Raw genomic sequence first — 12,563 nt, 5'->3', positions numbered from 1 at the left:
GGACTAGGAAAAAGGCATGGTGATCTACTTCTGCAAATCAGCCAGTGAAAACCCTATGGATTACAAGTGTTTGATCCCCAGATGATTATGGGAATGGTGCAGGACCAAGCAGCACTTCACCCCATAGTGCACGCGGTCGCCATGAGTTGGGGGCTGACTTGATGGCAGTTGACAACAACAGTAACTGTTCTAGTTACCAATTCTTTACATTCAAAATTCTCTGTTCAAATAATCAGTGTAGTTTCTGTTCCCGAGTTGGACCCTGACTGGCAGAGTCCCCACCTGGCCAAACAGTGAGTCAGCTGGCAACAGCAGGAATGCAGAGCCCAAAGCAGAATGCAGAAGGGACCTTTGGAACTGAGAAACAATAGCTTAGTAACTGGCAAAGAAGCTGAAAGAGAAGGATTTTCAGATGTGCAGAATGAAGAGTTTGCCATCAACAGATTCTCACCGAAAAAAAAAGTACTTTAGGGGGAAAAAAATTATCCCGGATGAAAGGTCTCAAATATAAAAAGAAAAGATGAGCAAAAATAATGGTAAAAAGGGAATAAATCTAAAAGAACAGTGATTGCATGAAACAGTATTGCCTTGTGATGTCAAGTACACAACACACACACACACATACACACACACACATACACACACACACAAACTCTGTAAGCCAGAGGGGGGTAAAGGAGGTGTTTATGTTGTTCTGTGCTGTTGAGTTGATTTTGGACTCTTAGTGACCCAGTGCGACAGAGTAGAACTGCCCCATAGGGTTTTCTAGGCTGTAATCTTTACTGGAGCAGATCGCTAGGTCATTCTCATGTGGAGCCGCTGAGTGGATTTGAACTGTCAACCTTCCAGTTAGCAACTGAGTGCTTAACTGTTGTGCCACCAGGCCCTTATATTGTCCAAGAGGGGTGTAAGGCAGGGCTGACTCCCAGCCTGTACTTACTTGCCCATCACCCCAAGTGGACTGGCCTGTGTGTGTGACTATTCCATGTTTTTGTGTGTGCCATAAAACATTTTCATTACCCCTGGGGGAATTATTGATTAACTTTAGACTTTGATAAATTAAGTTTCCACATTGTAATTTTTAGAGGAGTGATTAAAAATATAGAAAAAGTACATAACTGCCTAACTTGTTGAAGGAAAAATTGGGATGATTTAAAAAAAAAAAAATCAATCCAAAAGAAGGCAAGAAAGGAAAGAAAAAGGAAGAAGAGACAGGACAAAGAGAAAGTGTAATCTTATCTGTTAGCTCTAAACCTACATATATAAGAAGTTATATCAAACTTATTTTTTCCAATTAAAACAGAAAAACTGAGAAAGAGAAAAAAATCAAATATTTCGTGTTAGCAAGAGACATATCTAAAACACAAGGATAGAGAAAGTTGAAAGTAAAAGGATAGAAAAAGATATACCAAAAAGATGTTAATCAAAAGAAAGCTAGTGGAGCATTATTAATATTAGACAAAACTGTTTTAAGGCAGAAAAAAAAATTAGAATGTCACTTCACAATGACAGAAGTTCATTTACTAGAAATGTAAAATTTTGGTTAAACGAACAGACTCCAGAGTCAGCCCACCTGTTCAGATCCCAGCTCTGCCACTTAAGATGTGTGTAATCTTCAGCAAGTTACATAATCTCTCTATTTTCCAGTTTCCTTACATGTAAAATGGGGATAATAATCGTGTCCACTTCTTAGGGTGATTGTGAGGATAACCAAGTTAGCATATGTTTAAGGCAATTAGAACAATGCCTGGTACATAGTAGGCATTATCTAAATACAGCATGAAATAAAAAGCCCTAATAACATTATATCCAAATATGTAAAGGAAAAGATGACAGACTGAAAGAAAGGAATAAATAATCATCCAGATTCTTAGTGTGCTATTTTCAATACATCCTTCTCAGTGATTAAAAAAAAAAACAGTAAGAATCTAGAAGAGTTGACAATACAATGAAAAATTAAACCAATGGGCAGATACAAAACATTGCATCCAACAATCTTATATGCATTGTTTTTCAAAACTGGCCATATACTGGGTCATAAGGTAAATCTCATCAAATTTCATACAGTGCATGTATGAAATCATTCAAAGCATGTTCTAGGGATACAATGCAGTAAAGCTAGAAATCAAAACAAAAAAATAATAAAATTCTTATTTGTTTGGAAATTAAGAAACATGCTTCCTCGTAATTCACACAGGCAAATTAAAAAATATCTTGAACTGAATGTTAATTAAAAGACAATATATTAAAACTCATGGAAGTCAATACAGCAGTATTTAGAGGAAAAACAATAGCTCTAAAATGCATATATTGGAAAAGAAGAAAGGCTGAAAAGTAATGAACTAAGATTCCATCTCATGAAGCTAGAAAGATTATAACAAAATAAATGCAAAGAAGGGAGAAGGAAGGAAACAGTAAAATTCTGTGTAGAATAGAAGGAGGATATGGAATGTGTGACTAATTGCCTCCATGAACAACTGCCCTCTTTGCCATGAGACCAGAAGAACTGGATGGTGCCCAGCTACCATTACTGAACATTTTGATCGAAGATTCTATAGAAGAATCCTGATCAAAAGGGGGAAAATGTAGAACATAATTTCAACTTCTCATAGATTCCAGACTTGCTGGAGCCATGGAAGCTGGATGAACCCCTGAGATGATGTTTAAACCTTAAACCAAAAATATCCCCTGAAGTCTTCTTAACACCAAACAATAATTTAGCTTAACTAGTAAAGAATGTCTGCCTTGAGCACTGTGCTCTTTCAAGATCTACCTATATGGGATAAAACTGACAACAACGACTTGAAAAATTAGATACGAAACTTAGTGGGCAGCCGGTTTACGTTAATAGGAGAGGAACAACTCAGAAAAGGAGGGTGAGAATGGCTGCACAATTCAAAGAATGTAATCAATGTCACTGAATTGTACATGTAGAAACTGTTGAACTGGTGTATGTTTTGCTGTATATATTATCAACAACAACAACAAAATAAATTTTAAAAATCCTATGAGAAATAAGTGAAATTGAAAACAAACATCTAACAAAGAGGATCAACAAAGCTAAAAGTTGCCTTTTTGAAAAGACTAATAAAATTGGCAAACCCCCAGTGAGCCTGATTAAGAAAAAAGGAGAAGACACAAATCAATTTCAGTAAAGGCAGAAAAGGGACATCACTCTAGTTGTTGCTGACATTAAAAAAGATATTAAGAGGATATTATGAACAACCTTTTGCCAAAATTTAGAAGACACAGTCAAATTTCTAGAAAACCACCTTATTAAAAGTAACTAAAGGAGAAATTGTACATGTGGAGAAAATTGACACAAGTTGAACATATGCAAATATATCTGTTAGATTATGTTGCAGTTACTTTATAAAGCTATATAACAAATCAGGGTGATTCTTATGTATACATCTACATTTTAACAAGATCCCCAGGTGATTCTTATGTATACATCTACTTTTTAGTAAGATCCTTGGGTGATGCTTATGTACACCTTGTGATCTTGCTAAAATATAGATTCTGATTCAGTATATCTGGGGATGGAAATGCAAATTCTTAGCAGGGGTCAAACTGAATGAACCTTATGTAACAAATTACCCCAAATCTTAGTGGCCTAAAATGATGGCAGCATTTATTCTGCTCACAATCAGCAATTTAGGCAGGCAGAGTTTGGTAAGGATGGATCATCTCTGCCTCACCTGGCATCAGGTGGGGCAGCTCGATGGCTAGAGGCTGGAATCACGTCTGGCAAGTGATGTTGGCTGTTGGCTGAGACCTTCAGTGCGGCCAGAACACATGCACGTGACCTCTCTATGTGGCCCGGGCTTCCTTACAACATGGCAGCTACATTCCAGAAGCAAGTGTTGTAAGAGACAGAGCCAGGCAGAAGCCTCATTGCCTTTGATGACCTAGTCTTAGACATCAGCGTCACTTCAGCTGCATTCTATTTAGTCACAAAATACCACCCAGCCTCAAGGGGATGGAAAATCAAATCCACATTGTGATGGAGGCAAGATTCTGGAAGAGCAATTGAGTCCAGAAATATTATTGTTGCCATTTTTGGAAAATGCAACCTGCCTCAGATACATTTCTAGAAATGAAATTGCTGGGTCACGGGTATGTACAGTGTTAATGTTGATAGATACTTGCTAACTGGCCCTTCAGAGAAGCTGTACCAGTTCACAGTGCCAACAGTAATGCATGAGAAATTCATTTGTCTAATGAAGGAATGAGAGAATGATTGATTGAAACAATGAGTAAGTGAATGAATGAGTTGAATGAATGAACTGTGATTTGGTTTCAGAGAAAACACTTAATCGTCTGGCCACTGGAGGGCAGCATCTCCCCGTGGAAGCACAGTGAGGTGCTCTCTGAATGGGTTTGCTGGCCCCTCAGTTACACATGCTTAAGGAGGAGGAGGAGGTCAGAGCTCCTCATAGAGGTCCCCTGGACTGTACCTAACCTGGATCCCCTTGACAGACTGGAAGAGGGAGGCCAGGAATCACAGCTTCCAATTTCTTTGCATTTTCCAGCTCCAGAGCCACCATCTTTATGTAAAGCTCACCAGCACCAAGGCCGAACTCAGCACTGACCTGGCCTCCTGCAAGACCTCAGGGGTTAGACGCAATTCCTTCAAAGGTAGATTTCCAGATGGTTTTATTGTATTATTTTTTAATAATATTTTATTGTGTTTTTAGTGAAAGTTTAAACAGCAAATTAGGTTCTCAGTTGACAATTTCTATACAAATTGTTCAGTGACATTAGTTACATTTATCACAATGTGTCAACATTCTCTTTGTGTTCTGGTTGTTCTGTGTCCAGTGTTCTAGTTTCCCTGCCCTCTTACCGTCTGATCTTTGCTTTAGAGAGTAATTGTTGACCTTTTGGCTTCATATAGATGGTTTTTTAATAAAGCGTCGTACTCTCGGGTAATATTCTTTACTTGGGTGACAATCTGTTATTTCGATAAAAGGTGATCTCAGGGGATAGTTTCAGTTCAAGGTTTAAAGAGTATTTCAGGGCGATAGTCTCCGGGAGTCCTCTAGTCTCAACTGGTGTGGTAAGTCTAGACTTTTTTTTTAAGAATTTGAGTTCTTAGATAGTAGATAAGAATTATCTTAGGTGAAGGGAAGGACAGCACACACTACAGGGGAAGTCAGCACAACTGGACTAAACCAAAGCTAAGAAGTTTCCTGAATACAATCAAACACTTTGAGGGACAGAGTAGCGGGGTAGGGGTCTGGGGACCATGCTTTCAGGGGACATCTAGGTAAATTGGCCTAACAAAGCTTACTAAGAAAATGTTCTGCATCCTATTGGTGAATGGCATCTGGGGTCTTAAAAGCTAGCAAGTGGCCATCTAAGAAGGATCATTTGGTCCCAACCACATGAAGTAAAGGAGAATGAAGAACACCAAAGACACAAGGAAAGTATTAGCCCAAGAGACAGAAAGGGCCACATAAACCAGAGACTTCATCAGCTTGAGACCAGAAGAACTACATGGTGTCTGGCTACCACCAATGACTGCCCTGACAGGGAACACAACAGAGAGTCCCTGAGGGAGCAGAAGAAAGGTGGGGGGTGGAACTCAAATTCTAGTAAGAAGACCACACTTAATGGTCTGAGACTGGAGGAACCCCAGAAAGCATGACCTCCGGATTCTCTATCAGCCGAGAACAAACAATTTCTGAGGCCAACTCTTCAGACAGGATTGGACAGGACTGTGGGACATAAAGTGATACTTGTGAGGAGTGTGCCTCTTAGCTCAAGTAGATACAAGAGACTAAATGGGCAGCTTCTGTCCGGAGGTGAGATAGGAAGGCAGAGAGGGTTAGGAGCTGGTTGAATGGACATGGGGAATCAGGGGTGGAAAGGAAGAGTGTGCTGCAACAGTATGGGGAGAGCAATTGGGGTCGCACAGCAATGTGTGCGTAAATTTTTGTATGGGAGACTAACTTGAAATGTAAACTTCATTTAAACTACAACAATAAATAAAAAAAAAGAATTTGAGTTCTGTTCCCACGTTTTTCTCCCGATCTGTCAGGGTCCATCTATTGTGGCCCTGGTCAGAATGGTCGGTGGTGGTAGCTGGGCACCAACTCGATCTTCTGGTCTCAGGGTAGATAAGGCCATGACTTGTGTAGGATATTAGCCCTGTAGACTTGCTTCTTCTCTGAGACTTTGGTTTTATTCTTTCTCTTTTGCTCCTGACAAATGAGACCAATCATTGTATCTTAGATGGCTGCTCACAAGCTTTTAACACCCCAGGCACTATTCACCTCACTAGGATACGGAACATGAACTTAGTGAACTATATTATGCCAACTGAGTTGCCCTATGAGACTAAGGTCCTAAGCCTTCAAACCTGGAAAACCAATCTTGTAAAGTGTTTGGTTATGTCTGAGAAGTATCTGTAACTGTGTCCTTTATGAATATATATGTGTGTACACACATCTGTATGTACACATACATATAGATACTTCCAACTGTGCACACGTATGTACACACCCATACCTACACATATACATATATGCCTATACACACACGTATGCTACCATACACTCATTTTTCACAGATGGTTTTATTTTTAAGCCCACAGATGCCTGGCCTTGCTGGGACTGCCCTTTGGCACCTCTCCAGGTGACCCCAGGGGAGGCCTCCCTTCCTAACACCCTGAACAGGCTCGTGATGGAAATGGGACACCATGTTGAAACCAAAGATTAAGAATGCATGAAGAGCTAGAAATTAGTATGAAATTATCTTAGACCTCAAACTACGAGAACAAGATGTTGTTTACATTTTATAGCTTTCATAAATCTTAAACTGAAACATAATTTTTGGTAATTAATGTCTTTGAAATCAACAAATAAAAGCCACCAGAAGAAACTGTGTTTTCATCTTAAAATAGGACATTTTATTCTTTCATTATCATCATCATCCAATTCCGGAAACTCTTCAAAGTTGACCACATTTTGCTCAAAGTCACCCGGAAGTTGCTGGCCTGCAGAAGTTCTTAGTCTCATGGAAAGGTCATTCCTTTTCACGAATCTAGAAATCCAGGTGAAACCCACCTTGAAATCTGGGATCCTCTTTCATTTGCCAGGAGCTTCACTTTGATCTGAATTGCGACAGTAGAGACAGCTTGATTTTGTTCACTTCGAGAAATAATCCACTATTTCAAGTCATTTTCCAGCTCAGGCCACTTCTCCTTGGGCCCACGATGTGTTTTTGAGGTTCGTGGATTCATTTTCTCCGGCTCCTTTTTCCCCCTTTCTCCGTTCACTCTCCAACTTTGAACTCTCGCTCCCACTCTGCTGCTTGGTTCTTCTACCTCGCAGTGTGACTGCCGTTTGAAGTCAGCAGTGTAGGACTTCCGTTTCATTCCTGCCATGATCCTAAAGGGTTCTAAGATTTAGATTTACAAACTGAAAAAATGTGCACAGTGTGTTAACAGGCTGGTTCTAGTAAAGAGATTGTAAAATTCAAATGTGGGGTGTACAAGAAGCAAGGGTCTTTTTATACGCTCGCAAGCATATGACTAGGGTGACTTATGATCATTGATCAAAGACATTGGCGCTAATAAGACATAGACTATGAAATAAGCAGACCTAACGTAGCTTAATGGTTTCACTTAAAATGACCTGATAAGGTTTTCGAATTCAACTGTTGAGCCAAGAACAATTGTATATCAGTTTTGTTTTGTTTACTCCTCCAATTAAAAGCCAGAGACAGAAGACAACTGTGATAATTATGTCAATGCAGATTGAACCGAGATTCCTATTGATAGCTTCTCAATGCCATTTATGCCAGTGCCGGCTTCGCTTAGTTAATGCTTCCTATTGATAGCACGTGATTTATGGACAGGCTTCAGGAGGTTCAAGGTTCTGCCTGAAGACTCAAAAGTGATGAGGATGTAATTATCAACTTAAATTAAAAGAAACAAGTATACAGTTTCAATTGTTTATCTTCCGATTACAGGGGTACTACCAAGCTGGATCCATGACTTCCTGACCGTGGCTTATACCTTTGCTATACAAATATGATCAGGAGTAACATTTTTGGATTATTGAATGAGGGTGAATGAGGCCGTAATTCACTTCCGGAAATGTCATGAGACAGAAGTGGTATGTGCAGGGGTGTGCTGTGCCAGAGCTTTTCACATGATCACAATTTCATCATTTCTGTGGGTTATATGTGTGGATGTATTATTTTCAAAAAAAGCGGGTATATATTTCACCATAGTAAAATTAATTTTTAAAAAGTCTTTGCAGTGCCTGGCACAAGAGGGCCCTTCTCCCACCTGATGGCCCATAGCCCAACCCCCCATTCCAAATAGGCCCTTCTGCAGGCAGAATGTGCCCTCTGAGATGTGGGCTCCCACGTCCAGGTGGTCACACTCACAGCGGAGGGGAGTCAGCTGAGATGCAGCACCCCTGCCCAAGGACAGGGGCTCTGCGGGCAACAAGCCCAGGGAGCCTCAGGCCTCCCTCCAGCAACTGCATGGCCATGTATGGTCATCTGGAGCCCATGTGCTGGCTTTCGGGAATGCAGTGATTACTATAACATCATCTAGTCCCTCAGGACAGCATTATGAGGTTCAGAACTAAGCATCCTCATCAGCTGGGGCCTAATCACCAAATTATTCTATCAGTTCAATGGGACCAGGAACCCTCTGGCCCGGTCCCCTGTGCTGGTGGCCCTGGCCTCCTTCCCTCCCTGCAGCCCAGCCCAGTGCTGCCCCTGCCGTACCTGCCAAGGCTTCTCAGGGCTCCATAGTTAATTCCCATCGAGTATGTTGAATACAGGGGCACTGGTGGCTGAGTGGTAGAACTCTCACCTTCCATGAGAGAGACCTGGGTTCGATTCCCGGCCAGTGCAGCTCGTGTGCAGCCACTCATATGTCTGTGGAGGCTTGCATGCTGCTGCAATGAGGAACAGATTTCAGCGGATCTTCCGGACTAAGATGGATTAGGAAGAAAGGCCTGGAGAGCTACTTCTGCAAAGCAGCCAGTGAAGACCCTATGGAGCACCACCGTCTGATCACGTTGTGCATGGGGTTGCCATGAGTTGGGGTGACCCACTAGCAGCTAACAAACATGTTGAACACAAGAAGCTCTACCTCCTGCCCTCACTATTCCTACAGGGAGACGTTTGTGCTAACCTACTTTCAAAATTCCTTCCTTCCAGCAGCCTCAGAACAGCCAGAGTTGCTCCTCCTTTCAGTGAAGGCGCCTGGTGGAGTCCAAAGGACCTAACTGGGGCAGGCAGCTTGCTCCAGCGCCCCACCACACAGGCTCCCCGGCCCTCCTTCTACGTGAGGGGCCACCAAGTGGAACACAAACTCAGTCTTTTTCAGAGAGGTGGAGGGCCCACCAGGGTTTTTTTTTGTCTTAGAAAAGGTCAGATAACTGTTTCTACTAGGTGTGGGGCAGGCCCACTTAAAGTCAATTAACCAAATGGGGAAGAACTGTCCTGGGAGGCCCATGTGAGCTCCCGTCAGAGGGAATATTGGGAGCATCCGCACAGGGCAGCCCCTGAGGCTCTCTGACTGCCCTCCTCAGCTCCACACAACCCTTCCTTTTCCACTTGTCTGCCAAGTGTCACAGACCACAGCCAGCCCCAAACAAAAGCATCTTTGTAAAATGCATGACCCAAAGAAAATCAATGAAGTACTTGGCTTTCTTTAATGGCTTCTTTGATGCTGTCTGTCCCAATAGGCGGCCCAGGGTTAGAGTTCCCGCCACTGTTGTTTATTGCCTCATACATCTCCGCTGCCTGGGGGAGGCGGGGATGTGCTAACAGCTAGCTATGGGTGCTATGGGAGGATGGCATTAGGCAAACAGACCAGGGGAGAAGTCAGGGCAAAAGGAAACGAGGGGAGGGGGAAGGGGAGGGGGGAGAGAGGGACACGGAAGGAGGCCAAAGGAACTTCTAAGATGTCCGTGAGAAGCTGGGGAGAAACTGTATCTGATTTGCCTCATCCCCTGCCTTGTCCACATCAGTCCCTATTTCTGCTACGAAGGACCCCACAGTGGTAGAAATAGAGCAGAGAATAACATTAACATCACCAGTCATTAACATCACTGTCTTAGCTTCCTAGTGCTGCCTATACCACCAGTGGGTGTCGTTAAAGAACAGAAATCTATTTTCTCTCAGTTCAAGAGGCTCTTGTGTGCTCTGGAATTGATTCCGACTCATAGTGACCCCACAGAGCAGAGCAGAACTGCCGCATTGGGTTTCCAAGGCTGTGATCTTTATGGGAGCAGATCGTCAGGTCTTTTCTCCTGTGGAGCCGATGGGTGAGTTGGAACTGCTGAACTTCTGGTTAGCAGCCAAGCTCTTAACCATTGCACCACCAGGGCTAAAAGTCAGAATTTAGGGCATGGCTCTAGGGGGAGGTCCTTCCTTGTCTATTTCAGCTTCTAGTAGCTGCCAGTAACCCTTGTAGATGCATCTGTCTCTGTCGTGTCTTCTTTTCCCCCCGTGTCTCTGTGTCTATTCTGCTCTTTTTATAACTCAGAATCCGCTAGATTTAGGACCCATCCTCCTCTTGAATGACCTCGTTAACATAACAAAGAAAACCCTATTTCCAAATGGGGTCATATTTATAGGTAGAGGGTCCAGGATCTCCATACGTATTTTCAATACATATTGTGTCACAATTCAATCCAGGTCGTCACCATCACTGTAAGCATCACTCCAGGCAAGGAAATACAGAAGTCTGCCCAGTGACCGGCATTAGTGGGCATAGCCCACAGCCATAACTCAGGCCACATTTCCTTACCAGGTTTGGAAGACGAGAGTTTTGGAAGTTTTCAAACTATTTGTTCCATGACCACAAAATCTCCCATGGGCTTTGTGCAGCCGAGACCTGTTGGTATTAACAGCAAGAATGTGGGGAGGCCAACCACCAGGTAGCAAGAGCTGCTCTGAAATCGGCACCCGCAAGGTGGAGCCACTGAGTGTGAAAATAAGGCTAGCAACTCTGCACCCCTGTACCTGGGGGCCAAAGACTACAACGCCGGGTCATTCCTCAGCCCCCACACCTGCCACCAAGGAGGCATGAGAGTGACTGATAGCCGCAGACTGAGGCGGAGTCTGTGACCTCAGCATCAAGTCCATGTGGTGCCATTGGCTGGCTGACCAGTAGCTGGATCACCATCAGAGGCATCTTTGGGCTCCTGTCAACCCGGTAAGCCAAGCACTGCGAATGGAATAGGTTCTTACACTTTGGTTGCCCTAAGAATCACTCCAGGGTCCAATGCTCAATGTTCTGATTCAGTAGGTTTGGAACAGGTCTCAGAATCTGCATTTTTTTTTTTTAATATTTTATTGTTTTTGAGGAAGATTTACACAGCAGTTTGGGTTCCCATTCAACAATTTCTCCACAAGTTATTCAGTGACATTGGTTATATTCTTCACAGTGCGTGAATATCCTCATTGTTTCCATTCTGGTTGTTCCATTTCCATTAATCTAGTTTCCCTGTCCCCTTACATTCTCATCTTTGTTTTAAAGTAATTGTTGACCCTTTGGTTTCATATAGGTGATTATTTTAAAAGAGCACAGTACTTATGGGTGATATTCACTATTTTTTTAGGGTATTTGTTATTTAGCTACAAGGCGACCTCAGGGGTCAGTTTCAGTCCAAGGTTTGAAGCATGTCTTAGGGCAATAGTCTTGGGGAGTCCTCCAGTCTCAACCAGTCCAACAGGTCTGTTTTTTAGAAATTTAAAGTTCTGTTCTACATTATTCTCCTATTCTATCAGTGTCCATCTATTGTGGCCCTGATTAGAACCACTGGTAGCGGTAGCCGGGCATTACCTAGTTCTTCCGGTCTCAGGATAGAAAAGGCTGTGGTTCGTGTAGATTATTTGTCCTGTAGACTAGCTTCTTCTTTGAGTCTTTGTTTTCCTTCTTTCTCTTTTACTCCAGACAAGACCAATAGTCGTATCTTAGACAGTCACTTGCAAGCTTTTAAGACCCCAGATGCTACTCACCAAACTAGGATGTAGAACATAACTTTATGAACTATGCCAATTGACTGAGATGTCCCATGAGAATATGGTCCTAATCCTTCAAACTCAGAAATCCAATCCCATGAGGTGTTTGGTAATGTCTAAGAAGTATCTGTAACTGTGCTCCCTATGTGCTTTATTATATATATGAATATACGTGCATAAGTCACATACATGTGTACATACACACACACACATACACCTATCCATACATACATATATACATACTTATACACATATATGCAGCCCTGGTGGCATAGTGTTTAAGAGCTCAGCTACTAACCAAAAGGTCGGCAGTTTGAATCTACCAGCTGCTTCTTGGAAACTTTATGGAGTAGTTCTCCTCTGTCCTATAGGGTTGCTATGAGTCGGAATTGACTCGATGGCAACAGGTTTGGTTTTTTTTGGTAAACACATATATAAGAAGCCTTGGTGGAGCAGTGGTTAAAATGCTCGGCAGCTAACCAAAAGGTTGGCGGTTCAAACCCACCAGCCACTCTGCAGGAGAAAGATGTGGCAGTCTGCTTCCATAAAGATTTACAGCC

This window comes from Trichechus manatus, unplaced genomic scaffold (assembly GCF_000243295.1).
Source record: "Trichechus manatus latirostris isolate Lorelei unplaced genomic scaffold, TriManLat1.0 scaffold00168, whole genome shotgun sequence".
NCBI classification, from domain to species: domain Eukaryota; kingdom Metazoa; phylum Chordata; class Mammalia; order Sirenia; family Trichechidae; genus Trichechus; species Trichechus manatus.
The sequence above is the reverse complement of the archived record's forward strand: the minus strand, read 5'-3'. Positions refer to the sequence as shown.